This window comes from Ambystoma mexicanum, chromosome 10 (assembly GCF_040938575.1).
Source record: "Ambystoma mexicanum isolate Mex_15411 chromosome 10, UKY_AmexF1_1, whole genome shotgun sequence".
Lineage (NCBI taxonomy): Eukaryota > Metazoa > Chordata > Amphibia > Caudata > Ambystomatidae > Ambystoma > Ambystoma mexicanum.
In genome coordinates this window covers 162,975,919-162,991,459 of record NC_090932.1, presented here as the reverse complement: position 1 = coordinate 162,991,459, position 15,541 = coordinate 162,975,919, and positions in this window count along the sequence as shown.

Sequence of the window (15,541 nt, the reverse complement as noted above, 5' to 3'; positions counted from 1 at the left end):
AAGCGGAATAGGTCCTTTGTTAAGTTTTCCAATTCTGCATCAGTGACCGAGTTGGGTATGCCGCGTAGTCAGATGTTGTTGCGTCTGGAGCAGTTTTTCGCATCTTCTTGTTTTAATTCCAGTACATCGCAACATGCTTCAAGGGCTGTTATCCTGTCCGTTCCCTCTCCGATCTCAAATGTTTGCTCACAGAGAGTGTTCTCAATCTCTGCCATTCTGCTTTCAACCTCCTTGATGCCTTTGTCTAATGTGGTTATCTTACTCACAACTTCCTCTGTGCCCTTCTGGTATTCTCTTGTCATGACTGCCAACAGTTCCTGGAGGTCTGATTTAGTCACTGACTGTGTGGGTGGGTAATCACTGGACGCAAGATCTTCCTCGGCGAGTTGTGTTTCTGTATTCTCCCCCTTTTGCTTTTTCGGCGTTAGAGTGTCCCAGTAGCGTGGAGATGTCAGTCTGCTTTGAATTCTGAGTGCTTTTCGGCATTTTCCTCCCAGGTGCTTTAGTCCAGTGGCTCTGCGGTGGTAGCATGCCCTATTGACTTTCATTATTGTGTAGAGTCAAAGTTTGTAGTATAGGTAGCCCCTGCAGATGTTAAGTTCAGGTCCGGTTTTGGTAACTTTCTTGGGTATACCTGCCACTTAGGTTGTTTGCGTTCGCTGGTTTGAGGAGGTTGCTTCTGTATTCTATGGTGCCGGGAGGTGCTGCCACATGGTGGGCCTACAATGAGGTCTCCCGTGGAGGTCAGCGGGTTATGTGCTGGCCCTTGACCCCCTGTCCACCTCCACAGGCCACCAGTCAACTGTTTTTGGGATGGGCACTCCCTATGTTCCTCTCATTAGGCCTTGTATTCACAGTCCAGGAACTCCCGGGGTCCCAGCTGTAGGTGAGGCTTCAAAATCAGTGATGCGGTAAGAGTCGGGGCTGTGCAGTTGTCTCCCTCTCAGGTGCCGACAAGCTGTGGATTGTGCTACGTGGTGTGTGAGGGACTGCACCCAATGAGGGCTGTGTTACCTTATGCTCCCACCTTTTCCTTTAATCCCAGAGTGGCTTGTTGCACGCGCAACTTCCTTATTACAGTGGGTTGCACCACATATGAGATTGGTTGATGGTGTGGGCTTCCTTGCTATCAGGGTTTCTCAATGTCCTCCCAACGCCACACTCCTCCTGTTTGGGTGCACTGGGAGGGGGAGGGGAAGGAGAAAAAAAGAACAAAGGCACCAGTGGTTATGGTGTTCCTCCGGCACCTCCGTGGGCGCTGCTGGTGCAGCCCAGTCCCGGCGTTGAGGTTCCTGCACAGCGGATGCCTCCTCCAAGTTCCTGCGGTGGGCTGTCAGGCTCACTGCAATAGGGACTTCGGCAGGCTTGCAACTAAATCATACGGCTCCAATTAGGGCTGCTGTGGGGTATGGTATCTACTACATACGTTCACGCCTTGCTCATACCGCAGCCCTTTTAGAGTTCAGGATTGTTGCGGCCGGGTTTTGCGTTTTCACTGATCCTCCCAGGCCGCTTCCCCTCCTCTGTTTAGTGTGATTGGGGACATCAAAGATGTGCACCATGCTTTGTTTTCTCGTTTCCCCTTCTGGCGAGATCAATCAGGTAGATTTGCCTGCGTAAATTCAGTCGGTGGCAGGCTCCGTGCCGGGAGCTCCTACAAAGCCATGCCTCGAGCCACGGCTCCAAGCCACACCTCTTGAGCACCTGTTATAAAATTTTTAACACCTTGAAGGACTTGGGTCTGAGCTGCCTTGGGAAATACATTGATAGTGCCTCAATGAGCCCGGGGATTGGACTACGGAAACAGATCTGGTCATCAATGCCGTTCCTATTGGGTAAAGCCCTACATCAATATTTTAACTGCTGTAAATTTAATTGAATGAACTATATGAATTTGGATGAATTGTTAGTTCATTTTAAATGATACAATTTTTACTTAAAAAGTAAGAATGGATTTTATTGATATTGGTTTGTTTAGGAAATTGTTTCTTCTTAATTTGTGTAAGGTTTTATTGTGTTATAAAACTATATGCACAATGCATAAATGTATGTAAGGACCCCTGTTGGTACTTCAAGGGTCCTCCTGCTTTCCGATTCAGAGCCTCCCCTCCAGCATCAGCAGCATTTCCTCCTGGCTCCAGACTGACTGACAACCCTTCCTGGTTTACTTCCTCTATTTCTACCAGGAGGAAACCAATAGGAAACCAGCAACCACTAGAATTAGAGTGGTTCCTGAAGGTAATCTTCCTTCCTCTGCGTTTCTCCCTTGTGCCAGTACTTACAGGATAATCTTCATGAGGACAGGACATCTTCATCCTCATGCAAGTACTTTTTAGCGATTAGGAAGGGCAAGGTTGAAAAAGTATATATTTTTGTATATTATTTTCGGTATTTACAGTTAAATTAATAACTTTTATACATTATTAAAATAAAAACAAAGAACGTATTTCTGTCAAGCATGAGGAAAACAGACCGTTTGAAATTACGCACTGAGTAGCCAGAGTCCCACGATGGCATCAAAAGTACACATTCACTCGGTTAAGAGTTGTAAGATCTCAATGATCTTTCGCCAAGGAAGGGTTAAGTAGATTAAGCAGCCTTAACTGCAGCCATTCATAAAGGTTTCCCAGAGAAGTTTTTCCGAAATGGAGGAATCAAGGCCAATGGCTCTTATGGATAATATGTGCAAATCAGCAGTAGCCGAGCACCCACAGAGCCGATGTCGAGCCGTTTCAAGTGTCAACTCCCTACAGAGACGACAGAAACAGAAATGCCTAGGAATCTTGGCACATCTTCCGGTTACCTGGATGGTTTTGACTGCATTACATTTCATGCACAAGTAAACCGACACAAGGTACTTTCCTATGAAACTCCGAAGGTAGGAAGGAATAAGTGGTCTGTCGATGACATAGGAGATGAATTCTTCAGAATTGGATTTGGGAGCGAGAATGATGATTAGCTGCTCCCGAGCAACGAACTATAGTGTTGCCTTCAGCTTATTTTTATGAGTGATGAAATTTGTTGTGAACAAGTCACTCTGGGATCTCCCTGACCAGATTTCGGCAGTTATTATAAGTTACTCACCGTATTGACTAACGTTGTTAGTCCCCTTTCCTCCATACTGCATGGGCGTCCCTTCCTAAGGATGGGAGACAAACTTTTTCACCAGAAAAACCTTCTTCCTCTTCCTAAATTTAGAGGCACACGGGGGTGCGGCCTTGGGAGCATGCGCTACCCTGACTCCTCACCGGCGTCACTCCTCAGTCCCCAATATTTAACATTGCCTAATGACACCAGTATTATTAGGGGGGAGGATGGAGGGACGTATGGAGGAAAGGGGTCTGAGTCCTTAGTCACTACAGTGAGTAACTTATTACTCTTACGTCCCGTTCCCTTTCCTCCATACTGCATGGGGTATTACAACTAAATGTAACTCTAAGGTGGAGAGGAGACCCTCCTTAAGCAACTAAGTTCCTCAGAGCCGCCAGTCCGAAGGCCGCGTCTGACTTAGAGCTGGCGTCCAAACAGTAATGCTTACTGAAAGCCGAAGGGGTGGCCCTGGTGGCCGCCCTGCTTATAACGTGCCACAGGACCTGCTGTTGGAAGGCGATGGCCGTGGCCTTCGCCCTGACGGCGTGAGCATGCATGTGAGCTTGCAGCGGTTTATGCTACCTCTCATAGGCCTCCATGATGGCCGCAACCATCCATCAAGCGAAAGAAGCCTTGAAATGCTTGATAGCCTGGCCTGGATCCTCCAAATATTACAAAGAGCGTCTGACTTGTGGAAGCCCTTGGTCGTGCCCAGATAGAATTTCAGAGCACGCCTGACATCCAGATAGTGCAAGACTCTCTGAGCCTCCTCCTTTGGGTCAGCAAAAAATGTGGGCAAGACTATTTCCTCGTTCAGATGGAACGTGGAGGGTACCTTAGGGAGGAATGCCGGGTCAGTACGCAGGACCACCTTATCCCTGTGTAAAATGGTTGGGCTATGAGGCCACCAGAGCCTGTATTTCGCTGACTCTGAGTCCCACTAGCCATGCTGTCTTAATGGTGACCAGTCTGGTGTCCGCAGACGCCATTGGCTCGAAAGGTTTGTGTGCCAAAGCGACCAGCACCACATTGAGGTCCTACACAGTGTGTGGCTTCTTGATGGGCGGTTAGAGCCTGCATAAGCCCGGCAAATGCTTTTTTTTTTAAAAATGAATTTTTATTAATTTTTCAAAACAACCAACAATACAAACCAAACCGCAGTGCAATTAGCAATATCACATTTAACATTCAACCATTAGTGCGCACTGCTCCCCTGATCCCCCCCCTTCGCAAGCCTGTTTCCATGTCGTTTTCTGTATCTGTCACACATGAATGGGCATCGTTATCATCCGATTCTTCCGAATCCACCCCTGTCCCAAATATGCAGGATATCAGTGTCTTCCATGCCATCAGGGAGCCCAATTCCTCCTCCCAAGACATACAACTCGCCTCCTGCCACACCGTTGTTTCAGCCTCCGCCCATTTCTGCAGGTCACTCCACCACACCTCAACCCGTGGCTTGTGACATTTTTTCCAGCCCATGGCTATTCTTCGTTTGGCTAGCACATACGCTAAGTCTTTTAGTTTGCCCACATGTTTCTGCTTCCGAGGTCTGGGAAACCCACCCAACAAACATGCCCAGGCGGTGTCTACAGCAAGCGTGACCCCTCTCTCTCTCAACTTGCGCGCCACCTCCCTCCAGAACCCCTCAATCACTGGGCACGCCCAGAACATATGCGTCATGTCCGCATTCTCTTCGTCACACTTAGGGCACGCCTGTCTGCCGGCATTCCGGAATTTGGATATCCTCAACGGGGTCATATATGCCCTGTGCGTGACATACAACTGTATTTGCTGTAATCTAGCATTTCTAGACACCCTCTTGTGATATCCTAGAGCCCGCTCCCACATCCCATCTCCCATCTGGGTCCCCACCTCACTCTCCCACTCCGATCGTAGATATGTCAATTCTTTTCCAACCTTCGACATCACCATCTCATATAGCCTAGAGATTTCATGTCCCCCCTCCGTTGTATCATATATCACTCCCATAGTAACATCCGGTTCATCTGCCAAGGTAGTCTCAGGCCATAGTTCCCGAATTCTCCTCCCCAATCTGTGATATGTGACATATTGGCCCCCATGTAATCCCACCTCCTCGCTAAATTCTACAAACCCCTTGATGGCGCCCTCCTGCCACATGTCACCCAATGTCACCAGCCCCACAGATTGCCAGTAGGTCCTGATAATCCCCCTGAGTTGTCCATCTTCCCCCGCCAGGGCAACTAGTGGCACCTGCGGAGAGCACGGGAGTGGGTCCCCCATCATTTTGCATGCTCGTCTCCACATCTTCCACCCCAGCCTCACCATCTCCGGATACTTCTTTGTGACAGCCTCGGGCAACCAGATGACTTCCTTTAGATAAAACGGGGCACAATGGTTTCTTCGTCGGAAAGCCATTTGGTCACGTACTGTAATTGGCTCGCTATGTAATAAGCCTCGAAGTTTGGGAGTCTGACTCCCCCTTTTTCATGAAAGTTCTGTAACTTCCAAAGCGCTACTCTGTTTCGAGTACCATGCCACAAGAACTCTCTGCAAACCCCATTTATTTTAGCAAAAAAACTCTTAGGGATCATGTATGGGATGTTGCTAAAGTAATGTAGCAGCCTAGGCAGAACCACCATTTTAAGCATCGCTCCACGCCCCATCATCGCCAAAGGCAACTTCTCCCAAAAACTCATGCATGCCCGTATTTTCTCGACAGCCATCTCAGTGTTACACCTATGTTCTTCCTCCACCGTGTGGCAAACATCTATCCCCAGGTAACGAAATGTATTAACTGACCAGGGCACCTGCAACACTGGCAACCTTTCTATGGGAACATCCCTATAGCTGCCCAACGGGAAGATGCTCGATTTCTGGGGGTTGACCGCTATGCCTGACAACCTCGCATACCTCCCCATCACATCCAGGATATACTGTAAATTCTCCTCCGGATGACTCAGGTACAATAACAAGTTGTCCGCATACAGGGATATCAGGTGCCTTTCCCCCCCTACCTCAATACCCACTATATCATACTGCTGCCTCAGGTACAGTGCCAGAGGTTCCAGAGCCAAAATGTATAGCATCGGGGACCAAGGGCACCCTTGTCTAGTGCCTCTGCTAAGTTGCCATCTCTCAGATATGATTGTACCCGTCCGCACTCTAGCCAATGGAGCACTGTACAGCAACTCCGCCTATCTAATGTATCCCGGTCCCAGTCCGTATTCTCCCAAGGCCGCCAGCAGCCACTCTCATCTAACCGAATCGAAGGCTTTCACAGCGTCCAACGACACTATCGCCATCTCCCCCTCATTATTGCATCCCAATTCGATCACTCGATGGAGTCGCCTGTGGTTTTGGGTGATATTTCTATCCGGGACATACCCCGTTTGATCCGGGTGGATCAACTTGCCTATCACTCTCCGCAGTCTATTTGCCAGGACAGCCGTTAGTATCTTGCTGTCCTGATTCAACATAGACAATGGCCTATACGATCCACAACTATGCCCAGGTTTATTGGGCTTAGGGAGCGGTATAATGACCGCCTCTCTGAGCGACTCCGGCAGCCTCCCCATCTCAAACGCCTCATTAAGCATGTCAAGCATTGGGGGGAGCACTTCCGTTCCCGGGGTCTTGCTAGTGGGTAACTGCCGGACGACCGCCTCCAACTCTTCCAATGTTATTGGGGCATCTAGTTCCTCTCTCTCTTCCATGCTTATCTTGGGCAGCCCGATGTCCTGCAGGGTCTCTAACATTTCCTCCCGGCCACCACCTCCTAGATCCCCGTATAATTCCCTGTAATAGTTCGCAAATTCCTCGTTTACGCCCTCTTGGGTATCTATCAGCTCCCCATCCTCTCTAGTTATCGTCCTAATCGGGGGTCTCAGGGTTTCTCTTTTATATAGCCATGCCAGAAGACGGCCCGTTTTATCTCCTCCCGCGTGTTGTCTCTCGATATACTTTTTGTAATTTAGATTACAGAGCCTCCCCCAATGTTCCGTACACTGCTGCTGCAGTTTAAGCACTAGCTTGTTGTCTATGTGCTCGCTCTTCAATGCCTGTTCCAGCTCGCTTTCTACTCTCTGTAGATCAGCCAGGACCCCATTCTGCAAGCCTTTTGATTTGGCAATTGCCACCCCCCGTACCACCACCTTAAAAGCCTCCCACAGAGTCCCCGCCGAGTCAACGCTGCCAGCGTTTGTCTCGAAATAACTAACTATTTCTTCCCGCACATCTTCCCTAAAAACCGGGTCTTTAAGCGCCTCTGCGCGCAGACGCCACGTCGGGATCCGTGCCCTGGGGTGGCCATATTGCAATTCTACCACCATAAGCGAGTGGTCTGATAGGACCCTCGCTTTGTATTCCACACTAGAAACCTCTACCAATACATCCGATGTGGCAAAAATGTAGTCGAGTCTAGTGTGCAACTGCTGTGGGGCCGAGTAGTGTGAGTACTGTCTCTCGTCGGGGTGCTTGGTTCTCCACACATCCTCGAGCTCGAAGTCACGTAGCAACGTCTGCAATGCCCGGGCTGCCGGGGCGGGCCTAACCACCTTATCGTCGGATCTGTCCATCCCCGGGTCCAACACACAGTTAAAATCCCCTCCCCATATCACCGCACTCCCAACACACCAGCTCAAGTTGGTACACATGGTCCGGAAGTACTCCGCCGTGCCCTGGTTAGGGGCATACGTATTCACTATACACATCTCTTTGTTCTCAACCACCCCTCTCACCATAACCAGACGCCCCTCAGTATCCAACATTTCCTGCCTCAGCTGGAACGGGACGTGCGGCGCCACCCAGACCAGCACACCCCTAGCATAAGCTGAGTGAGTGGATCCCACCACCGTTCCTCTCCACTTTTTCTTCACCAGCTCTAGTTTATCCCGGGTCAAATGCGTTTCTTGTAATAATGCGATGTCTATATTCTGTCTTCTCAAGTATAGCATGACTTTGTTTCGTTTCAGATAACTATTAAGCCCCCTGACGTTCCATGTCAGTAATTTAAGCTCCCCCATAGTTCATTGGTATCCTGCTCTCTCTCCCACAACCACCCCCGCTCATCCATGCTGTCCAGATATCTCGTCAAAAATACTCCCATAGGGCTCGCGATCAAACTCAAACTTCCCAACACTATATACACCCCAACTGTCCCCACCCCTCCTCTCCCCCCTCCTGCCCCTCCCCCCCAACTCCCTCCCCAACTGTTGCCCAGCTCCATCCCTGGATCTCAGGCCCCCCCACATCTAGTTCTGGCTGATACGCACAGAGCCCAGTAGGGTAAAGTCGCCCTAACGGCCACTTAACTAAAAAACACTAAACGGGGGTGTATGGACTAGCCCTGAAAGGCTCCTTCATAAAACAACAATTACAGTGCAAACAGTGCATTAACCATCCAGTTCCGGGCCCAAATTTCTTAGGCCGTAACAATAACTATAGTCAGGTCCCATAGTCTCTAGCCGCACCCTCTCCCATCGTTGATCACTTATCTCTTATTACACTTTCTTCCGCTTGGACATCCGGCTCCTGGGGGCTGCCCTGCATGTCCAGCCACCCCATGGCTTCCTCAGGCGTCTCAAAAAACAAGGATCTGTTGTTGTGAAACACCTTCAATTTGGCCGGATAAAGGAGCATATATTTCTTCCCCACCTCTCTCAGTCTTCTCTTAACCACCCCGAAGTTCATCCGACTCCTCTGCACCATCATGGTGTAGTCTGGGTAGGCCGTTATAGTTGCCTCCCCTCTCTTAATGGTTCCCCCTTTACGAAAATGCTCCAAAATCCTCTCCCGGTCTCGGTAATTAAGGATCTTGGCTATCATTGGCCTGGGCGTACTGCCCGGTGGAGGCCTCCTAGCCAATGCCCTATGTGCTCGCTCCACTGCAAATCCCTGTGACAGCACACCCCCGGTGATCTCTTGGAGCAACATATTCTCGATGAACTCCGTGGGGTTACGGCCCTCCAATCCTTCCGAGATGCCCACAATACAGATGTTGTTTCTCCGGGCGCGCCCTTCTGCCTCTTCAGCTCTATTCTCCAAGTTGCGCACTCTCTGCGCCAAGACATGCAGGTCGGCCTTGTGTGAGGCGCAATCCGCCGTGTTCGCACTCCCCTCTTTCTCCAGGCTCTCCGTGCGCTCCGACAGGGTCCTTACGTCCTGTCGAAGTAGATTCACCTCCTCCCGAACTTCTCCCACTTTGAGGTCGAGCACTGTTTTCAGGTCCGCCACCACTATTTCAAGCTTGGCCTCCGAAGCGGCTTTCAAATCCGCTTTCAGTTCAGCGATCGCAGCTAACACATCCTGATTTGGACTAGCGGCAGCCATGCCGCCTGCGGGTGGCTTTTCCTTGCTCCGAGCACTCTCTGGGCCCGTCGGTGTCCTGGTGAACTCGTCCAACGTAGGCTGCTTCACTCTCTGTCTGAGGGGCTTACTCGACATCCCGCAGCCACTGTATGCCGTGGGTCCGCCACTCCCACTTTACCACTACCAAGGGGGAGAGAGGCCTACTTTCTGCCCGCAATGGAGCGTGTTCTTCCTCACGCCTCAAATGTCCCTCTGCAGCAGCCTCTTCCACCACTCATCCGGGCCCCCCACCAGAGGACTCCTGGGCTCCCGCCGCAGTTCACTGGCTGAGTCGCCAATTCGGATCACCGCCAAGTCCGGCGCGACACCGTTGTATTTGTACCTCTGGTAACGCCCCCGGTATGTTCAGGGTTGTGCAGGTACCACTTAGTGTGCCCCTTAATTGCGCTCAAAAGTGCACCGCAATGGTCTGCGCCAGCCGCTTTACCGGACTCAGCGCCTTGTCCTGGGGCACAGTCTCTTATGTCGTGTTGCGCAGCACCCATACATTCAAAGTATGCAAGTGCCCCCAAAGTCTCTTATTTCACTGTTATACCCCCTTCAGTGGTGTTGCCCTGCTCAGTTCTTCGTCTCCTGCCAGTATGCAGGGCTCTCCTGCCCTCCTTTCCCACTGTAGCGAGGACGCTGATTGCGTGTCTAGACTCGCAGGGGTGTGATCAGCTGCCCGCAACAATGCATCAATGCGGCTTCCTGCCCTCCTTTCCCACAATAGTGGGAGCGTTGATCGCGTGTCGGGACACGCGGGCGTTAAGTCAGCTACCCGCAACAATGCATCTCTGCGGCGCAGCGTGGTGCCGGGGACCAGCCGTAGTTCGAGCGTCTCCTGTTGGCTGCCAGCTACCCAAAAGGCCAGCGCTGCTAAGAGCACAACTCAGCCAGCAACGTCAATATGTGAGCCCTTCGCCCCGGAACTTCTGCGTGACATGCATACGGCGCTTCGGTGCTCAAGTCGCGAGGTCCGTTTCGCCTGCCAGCCCGTGCGGGTCCTAGTGCCGGCCGCTGACCGCCTCTGACCGTCTCCCGAGCCCGTGCTGAATAATCGGTGCCCACAGAGACGCGCCGATGTTCTCCCAGAGGCGCATCGCCCCCCACACAGCCCGCGCAACCGCCGATCACTTCGGGGGTGCCTCCGTCATCCTGTATGTGTCTCCTCCTTTGTTCGGCATGGCCGCCATTTTCGCTCAGTCAGGGCCGCGACTCCGGGGACCTCGGTCACATCTATCTGCTGTTGCCGGGCTTACGAAGGTTCCAGCTTGTCAGCAGCTGTGCAGCTTACATTCATGGACGGGTGCCCATGTTTCTGGCTTCTAGGAGTTAGTGCTTATGCACTTTTGCACAGGATGAGTGTAGGATCTCCGGGAGCTCTTCCAAGAGCGCGTCCTCTCACATGGCTTCCAAGCCCCCCCCAGCCCGGCAAATGCTTCTTGATTATCGGGTTGGAAGAGGAGCATGCCTCCTCCTCAGAATTTTGGTAGGCACCTATGGCTGCCAGATAGGTGCAACATGTGTCCACCAGCACAACTGAGTGCGTAAGGTGCGCCGAGAAGGAGAGCACATCGTCCAGCGTGCACGTAAGGGGTCTCTGCTTCGAGTTCGCCCAGTGACAGAATATGGAACAAGTTACTTACCTGTAACTGTTGTTCTCCAGCATGGGTCTGGCATGGATTCACATGCTCATGAATATTCCCCGTCGTCAGGCCGGGAATCCTCGGTATAGAAAAAAAATCAGTATCAGTTTCGTTTCTGATCTGTCTTTCTTAGTAGTAACCAATCACTGGTCTCTGGGTCATACTGCCCCCAGCCAATGACTGCCCTTTCCCTAAGCCCCGCCTCTGGCAGCCATCCTCAGATTTGGTAGCACGTAAAGTGGCAGTATGACCAAGTGAAGAGCCGCAGAGGTGTAGGTGGGAGGGTTTGCATGTGAATCCATGCCAGACCCATGCTGGAGAACAACAGTTACAGGTAAGTAACTTGTTCCTTCTCCAGCATGGGGTCTAGCATGGATTCACATGCTCATGAATAAGAGAATACATAGCAGTACACACATGCACAACCACGGGAGGTGGCAACAGGCTCAACATTAAGCAACACAACAACTCAACATTAAGCATCTCTTACCTCCTCACCAGGCTCACCTTAGGCGAACAGGTTGCGCAGCACTGCTTGGCCGACCCTGGACTCCTCCCTGGAGTCCCGATCGACGCAGTAGAATCTTGTGAAGGTGTGCGTCGACCTCCACGTCGCAGCCCTGCAGATGTCCAGCAGGGGCACACCAGACAGGAACGCTGTGGTAGCAGCGATCGCTCTGGTCGAATGGGCTCTCGGACGGCCGGGCAGCGGTCGGTTTGCCAACCGGTGACAGTGCATGATGCAGCCGGAGAGCCATCTGGAAATGGAAGTCTTCGAGAGAGCCTTCCCTTGATTCACAGTCCCAAAGTTCACAAACAGCTGTGACGGCTTCCGAAAACTCTTCGTGCGGTCCACGTAGAACTTCAGCGCTCTAGCTACATCCAGCGAGTGAAAAGTCCTCTCGGCCGGCGACGAAGGCGACGGGAACAAAACTGGCAACACCAAGGGCTCGTTGAGGTGGAAGTCCGACGGCACCTTGGGCATAAAGGAGGGGTGTGTCCTCAGCACCACCCTCGTGTCATGAAAAGTCAAGTATGGAGGCTTGCAAGATAGGGCCTGGATCTCTCCCACTCGTCGTGCGGAGGTGATGGCAACGAGGAAAGCTGTCTTCCATGACAGGAACTTCAAAGGCGCCGAATGCATAGGCTCGAATGGGGCCCCCATGAGACTGGTCAGCACCACATTAAGCTCCCACACTGGGGCAGGAGCCTTCACCGGCGGGAATGATCGGAATAGTCCCTTCATGAATTCCTTCACCAGGCGATGAGACCACAAGGACGCCCGTCCCGTAGTCCTGGTATATCGGGAGATTGCAGCCAGATGTATTTTGATGGAGGCGTGAGCCAGTCCAGCTTTTGCCAGCGACAGTAGGTACGGCAGTACTTGAGGGGCTGTAATCCGCAGAGGGTTAATCTTCTGTGCACGGCACCAGACAGAGAACCTCTTCCATTTATGTCCGTAGCACTTGAGAGTTGAGGACGCCCTGGCCTTTGCAAGAACCTCTCTGCAGTCGGCCGGGATGTCGTACCCTCCAAACTCTAGTGCTGCAGGAGCCAGGCCTGCAAGTTCAGCGACTCCGGGTTGTGGTGAAGAATGGCGCCTCCTTCTCTGGAGAGAAGGTCTGCGTCTGTCGGCAGCTTGACTGGTGTGGACGTTGACAAGTCCAGAAGGTCCGGGAACGAGATCTGTCTCGGCCACGCCGGTGCAACGAGGATCATCCTGCACCGGGACCTCTTGAGCTGGTTGATGAGCCGGAGCAGCAACGGCTGCGGAGGGAACGCATAGAGAAATAGGCCGTCCCAGGGGAACGAGAAAGCATTGCCAATGCTCCTCGGCTGGGGGAACCTGCTGGCGAACCTCCGGCACTTGGAATTTGTCGCTGTCGCGAAGAGATCGATTTGGGGTTCGCCCCATCGTCGGAAGAGTCGATCCACTTGATCCTGGCCTAGTTCCCACTCGTGGCACAAGCGCAGCTCCCTGCTGAGTGAGTCGGCGATTGTGTTTTTTATTCCTGCCAGATGAAGAGGCACCAGAAACATCCCTTGGGCGACGGCCCAATGCCACAGATCTTGGGCTTCCTTGGATAGGGCCGGGGACCTGGTTCCGCCCTGCTTCCGGATGTAGAACATCGTGGTGGTGTTGTCGGTGAAGATCCTCACCACCTTGCCCTTGAGGGACGGAAGAAAGGACCTGAGGGCCCAGAACAGTGCGCAGAGCTCTAAGATGTTGATATAGAGTGACTTCTCGTCCGGGAGCCAAAGGCCTCTCGCGTGAAGATCTCCGGAGTGCGCTCCCCAACCTTCCAGGGAGGTGTCCATCGTCACCGTCACCTGGTGAGCTGGGGTCTGAAAGTCCGTGCCCGCCGACAGATGGGAGCGGGTACCCCACCACGGGATCGCCTGACGGAACTTCTTGTTGAGAGGGATCCTGTCCTCGAAGCTGCCCGTTGACTGGACCCAGCGGCCGTCGAGGAACTCTTGTAAGGGGCGCATCCAACGCCTGCAAAGGCGCACCAGATAAATGCAGGAGGACATCATCCTGAGGAGGGATTTGATAGATCTTACCCTGGCCATGTCCATGGCCAGCAGACGCTGCACCTTGCCCAGAATGGTCCTGGTCCTTTCCTCCGACGGCGAGGCCTGCCGCGCCACTGTGTCGAGCTTGGCTCCCAGAAACAGGGTGACTTGCGACGGAACCAGGTGGGATTTTGGAAAGTTGATGGAGAATCCCAGGTCCGTGAGTAGCTGGACGGTCTTCGCAGTGCGCTCCACGGCGAGCTCCCTTGTCCTTGCCCGGATGAGCCAGTCGTCCAGGTAGGGGTAGACGTGGATCCCCTGTAGGTGCAGCCGCGCCGCCACCGGTGCGAGGCACTTGGTGAACACCCTGGGTGCCGACTTCAATCCGAACGGGAGGGCCTTGAACTGGTAGTGCCGCCCTTGGACCACGAACCTGAGGAACTTTCGGTGTCTTTTTAGAATGGGGATGTGGAAGTACACATCTTTCAAGTCCAACGACGACAGGAAATCGCCCTTCTCCAGCTGTCCCAGCATGTGCTAGAGGGTGACCATACGGAACTTCTGTGCCTTGGTGTACTTGTTCAGTCGTCGCAGGTCCAGGATGGGGCGCCATCCTCCTGTCTTCTTTTTTACGAGGAAGTACCTTGAGTAAACTACGGAGCCCCGAAGCCTCTTTGGGACAAGCTTGATGGCACCATTCTTGAGCATTGCCCTTACTTCCAACAGTAGTTGAGGGACGTGATTTTCCTTCCTGGCCACGGGTGGAACGCGAGGGCACTTCTTCTGAAACTCGAGGGCATGCCCTTGGGCCAGGGCGTCCAGCACCCAACGGTCGGTGGAGATGGACTCCCACACGCTGAAGAACCTCACCAGCCGGCCTCCCACCGGGGTGCTTCGGCGGGGGCCCGACCCCACAGTCGATTCAATCTTGTTTGGAGGCCGCCTTGCCTCCTTGACCTCCCTGTCGATGACGACGGGCACCACCTGACTTGCTGCGTCCCCAGTAAGCTTCCTGGGACGAAGATCTTGCCGCTTGACGGTATGTGGAGGAGCCACTGCCGGGTCCCTTGGAGGCACCTTGTCTGCCTCCGGAGCTCCGAAAGGACGGCCGTCGTTGCTGGAACACTCCCAGTGCCCGAGCAGTCTCTGTGTCTGTCTTGATGGCCTGAAGGGACTCATCAACCGCCTTCCCAAACAGGTTGTTCCCGTCGAAGGGCATATCTAAAACCTTGGTTTGTACGTCCTGGCGGAAATCCATGGCCTTGAGCCATCCTCGTCGTCTCAAGCAAACGCTGTTGCCCAACTGACGGAAACCGGTGTCAGCGATGTCCGTTGCCACCATGATGGCGTGGTCCGAAGCAACCTCACCCTCCTGTAGGATTTCAAGGGACTCAGCCCTTTTGGCATCCGGAAGGAAGTCCAACAGAGGGGCAATTTTGAACCACAACTCCCTGTTGTAGCGGGCTACAATAGCCAGGGCGTTGGCCGCCTTGATAGTCGTCGCTGCGGATGAGATGATCCGTCGTCCCATCGTGTCCAGCTTCCTGCCCTCGCCGTCCGGCGGGGAAGTCGATGTTGAGGCCGATGCCCCCCCAGCTTTCTTCTTTGTTGCCGCCGAGACGACCGAATCCGGGGTAGGTTGCGCCCGAAGGCACAAGGGGGCAGCGTCGTGGACCCGGTACTTCTTCTCGTACCGGTCCCTCTTTGCCGGCGCCGTGGCCGGGTTCTTGAGGAGGGCGATCCCCTCATCCCAGATGTCATCAAGAAGTGGTACGGCGAGGACCGTCTTCCTTTTAGCCTCGTGCCGTTGGTAAAGGAACCCTTCCTCCTTCTTCTCTTCTGGGCAGAGCTGGAAGAGCTCGGATGCCCTGGAAATCATGGCATGAAAGGATCCAATCTCGTCGGGCAGGGACGCCTGAGCAGGGGGCGACGGGGGACACGTCCCGTCGTTGCCT